The following is a 4516-nucleotide window of genomic DNA, read 5'->3' on the forward strand; positions in this document are numbered from 1 at the left end:
ACGGGGCGCGCGCTTCGGGCGGTGGGGGGTGGGGGGACGGGTGAGTGGCTGTGTCCGTGCTAATTTCCTCCGTAACCTTTAAACTCTCTCTGGCAGCCGCCGCGGCGGCTGGTCACGTGAGGCGAGCCCTGGGCTGCTGGGGAAGAATTTCCTTCGCCGGGAGACGGGGACCGGGAAGGCGGCCCCGCGAGGGACGGCCCCGCGCCGGGGGACGCGGACCTGGGAAGGCGGGGCGGAGAGCGCCGAGGGCCCCGGCGCTGCCCTGGCTGGAATACTCGAAGGACTGCGCCTGGAAGAGGTCATCTCCGTAACCTGCGAAGGGGGGTTGTGCAAATGGGAAAAGAAAACCTCGGCCCTCACTCGTGTGCCAAGTCAAGTTAGGGAGTTCGTAGGAATTGTGGTAAGCTGAGTGTTTATCTGGCGGGACTGGATAGTGTAAAACAAAATGTAAAACCCACCTCTGGATCACTTTTTCTCAGTGGGAAAAGGTTATCATTGCCTGTGGCTTAAGGAAAGGAAGGAGGCAGTCCCCTGGAACAGTATGATAACTAGTGCAGCACACAGGTAGCAAAAATTATCAGAAAAGTTCCAAGGCAGCAGACTGTAGCAGATCCTCTGTCTCCTAATGCCTGCAGTCGCTGCTCTCCCAGAGTTTACAAGTAATTTCTCTAATTCTACTCTCAACCTACTGAATGGGACAGCTGAGTAGGAGTGCTAAAATGCAGGCTTAGACAGGATAGACAGGATATAAAAGTTATGCCTTTGCTTGACCACCCTCATCAGCTGGAGATTATATTTGAAAACATGTTTGTTTAACAAAGCACAAGTGGGATGTCTCAATGCTATTTAATTTTTATTTATTCGATCATCAGAACTTTTTTGCTCTTTGCTTTTTATTTCCACCATTCTGTTCTTAAACTTTCCCTTCCTTCACGGGGCATGTGATGGAAGGCAATGGTGAATATGGCTTTATCTTCTGAAAATGCATTTGGGAAGCAGGGCCAGCACTATAATGAAATGAATGAGATACTTGACGAAGAGGCAAAACTTAAAGGGTAACAATAAACTCAATAATCAAGATAAATATTTTAATGCAATATTTTTTAAAAATCAAAAGTAATGTAAAAATCCAGCACGAACATAACATCCTAATTTTAAATATTGCATTAAAATATTATTTGTATTGCTGAGTTTATTGGCACCCCTGAAATTTTGTACCCAAGACGAGTGGTGCATTTGATTCACTGTAGCCCCGACTCTGTTGGGAAGTCTAGAAAGGCAAGGATTTCATGAAGTTAAGGATCCTTGAGTGATCTGCGTTTCACACCTACTCTTTCTCTGAGTGAGATCTATCTTACTATGCAAACATAGAGATTGAAAAACATTGGCCAAAATCCTTCAATGTGTTAAACAGGAGATGAGTTTAGAATTATGGATACGCTGAACTTGAACTTTTTGCATGAGATCATATACTCTCCCATTCCAGGCAAGGCTCTCAAATAGATTAAATAAGGTCTGTTGCCAGTAAGTAGGCAGTCTTAAAACCAATAATCTACAAATTTCCAATGCTGTTTCCTTTTAATCTGAGGAAGGTTTCAGGAAGACAGCATCGGCCTCTTAACAGACTGCTTGTGAATAATCAGACTGCAATTCTCAGGTACAACCAATACCAGTGCGACCTCTCTTTTCAATGACAAGTCTTTCTATCTTGGGTGGTGGGGGAGTGTAACTACAAGACTTGGACAAACTGCCTGTTTTGTATTGGATGAACATTTAAATAAAAAGAAAGAATGCTGGTACTTTATATGCAAACATTGCTGATTTCCTGCCTTTATTTCATCTTCATTTCTAAACAAATCTCTTAATCTCCATCCTCTCAAACTTGGCTAAATGAAAATATGTATTCTCCAGGAGCACCATGGAGATACCAGGTATGAGGCTGTTTAGAGAGAACCCTTAAATTTACCTGGGTGGTCTAAAATAACTCTTTGTTCCAGATTTCATGTGAAAAGGAAAAGGAAGCCCTTGCAGGGAGGAATGTTTAGAATGAAAATTTCCAACCAATAATTATTGTCTATGTCATCCTTCTCTCGGCCCCTGCATATGGTCCTGAAAGACAGAACAGTCATTGGCATAGACATTGAGTAAAAAGCCCTTTGGGTTCCAACTATGGCTTAGTCATTTTGTGATCTTTGGGACAAGGAAGAGGAAAGGAAGAAAAATGATATAAGGATTTGAAAAAGATGACCAAGATGGTGCTCCTTTCCTTTTAAAATTAGTGGTCATGGGGAAAAGGACAGAAAAAGCAGGAGTCCCCAGGGCAGTGTGATAAGTGCTGCTGTAGATGTAGGAGTGCACCAGCCTCTTGGAGAGCACAGAGGAAGGATCAGCCCTTCACCTGGAGTTGCCTGGGAGTCCACCACCCACAAGGTCTAGGCTTTCCTGGAGGAGTTCCTCCAGAGGCAAAAAGGAGAGAGAAGAGCTTTGGCAATGGGAACAGAGTGTGCAGAGTGCAGGTAGGCGAGAGCATGGCTGTTCGAAATGAGTAAGTGACCACCTGTACCTGGCATGTGGCAGGCAGTAAAAGAACGTGAAATGGGTAGGACCATATAATTAAGGCCTCACAGAGCCCGCAAATGGGTTTGAATTCTTTTCTTGAGAGACACTAATCATTCTAAATTGTGGCAGCTGCAGAACTGGAGTTAATATTTTTAAAAAGCAATTTTGCGGAAATGGATATATTTCTCTTCTATAATTTCCCCCCAAAAGACTCACCCCAAAACAGATGCTAGAGAGATAGAAGATCCAAATCTGAAGATGATTTATACTCCATCTGATCAAAAAATGAAACAGTCTGTGGATATTGTTTAGATCGGCTAAAAGAAGCAGGGAGGAGGCGCCAGAACCTTAGACTAGCATATTAATATTCATGTCCTTGTTGCTGTACTGGTCGTTGCCATTTACAGAATGTTAATGGCTTCTGCAAAGGCCTGCCTGGTCAGGATCTGTCAGACATTCCGCACATGTTCCGTGGAACAGAATTCAACCACCTGGGCCATAGGATAGAATGTACAGCTCCATAAAAACCTTCCAGAGTTTTGTCAGTGTGGCCCTGCCCAGCCTAGCCCCAACGTGAGTTCCAGCCTCACTTCTAACCCCACACCAGGCCTACTCTTTTGTTGTTGGCTCGCACCTGCCTGCATGTCTTCTTATTTTGGTCCTATCTCTTCTCTGAACTCTGTTGCAATGACCCAGAGACCAAGCTTCACTTACACCCGCACAGAGGTGGAGGGATCAGATGGAACAGTGTAGAGATTTAAGATGAATATGGGCAAGGGATGGCCTGGTGCCCCTCCTTCCTCAGTTATCTCGACCATGCACCTCACTCCCTCAGGCACCATATAGAAAATAACATCACATGCCACATCTTCTTTGGTCCTGATATTGGATATTGGCCTGCATCTTGGGACTTTTAGGTTCATGAATCAATCCACGAGTCTTTACTAAGTACCTGCTATGTCCAGGATCCTGGGGCAGGTGCTCTAAGGAGGACAAATAGATCTATGGATGATTCCTACTCTACTGGGGGAGATTGGAAGAGCAATTCACTCAATTATTTATTTAGCAGTCAGTATTGAGTGCCATGTCATTTAGAGCACAAAGGAAACAGATGATGACACAATGACCCTTTATGAGTCTGGATGGGCCAGAATTTGCTGCTGTATTAAGTCTCCAAATTCCAAGGTCTTAAATTAACAAAGATTATTCTCAAGTGTGCTATAAGTCCATGGTGGGTGGCCTAGAAGCTCTGGTCCACATAACACCATTCTCGATCTTGTATAGAGGCTGACAGAAAAGTCACACTATCTGGAACATAGCTGGTCATAGGCAGAGAACAAAATTTCCTGAAGGTCTTACTCGGGCAATTAAATAGTCCACTTTTAAGTAGTCACTGTTATCCATCACCTCTGCTCACTAGTTAGCTAGAACCAGTCATGTGGCCTCCCTCCCCTGACCACAAAGGGGCTGGGAAGATCTCCCATCCACAGAGGTGAGGAGCCTGGAATATTTGGTGACTGAAGACTGACACAGACCCTATCCTCAAATATCTGGTGCAGAAAGATAACTCAAGGTAGTTCAAAGTAAATAACAGACAAATATCATGGTCAGAAAGTGCTGTAGTAATTTAGAGGTCACAGTGATCATAATCAATGGCCTAGGCTACTGCATACAGAGCACTTCAGATGACATGGAGAATCCTGCCTATTATCAGAACTAGCAGCCACTTAAGCTACTTTTTCCTTTTCCTCAATATGTCCAATCTCATAGGACCTGCAGGTCCTTCAAGAGATTCAGAACCAAGCCAGCACTAAGGAGGTATTTAGACGCAACAGAACTAAGTAAAACCTTTTGTTACATACACCCTGCAGGATTTGAGCAATCACCTGGCCCGTATTCTTTATTATGATTAAATTCCTCCATTAAATGAGGAAACAGACCGAGAAGTTAACTGACA

The 4516-nt window shown here is 44.0% G+C and overlaps 1 long non-coding RNA gene across 1 annotated transcript; it reads left to right on the forward strand.

Annotated features, from left to right (window-relative positions):
• Positions 1 to 1814, forward strand: LOC111740614. The gene is made up of 2 exons (XR_002780693.1): positions 1 to 400; positions 1593 to 1814. It is a non-coding gene; the product is annotated as an uncharacterized LOC111740614 (long non-coding RNA).
• Positions 1815 to 4516: the final 2702 nt, after the last annotated feature.

This window comes from Pteropus vampyrus, unplaced genomic scaffold (genome assembly GCF_000151845.1).
Source record: "Pteropus vampyrus isolate Shadow unplaced genomic scaffold, Pvam_2.0 Scaffold66, whole genome shotgun sequence".
Taxonomy (NCBI): Eukaryota; Metazoa; Chordata; class Mammalia; order Chiroptera; family Pteropodidae; genus Pteropus; species Pteropus vampyrus.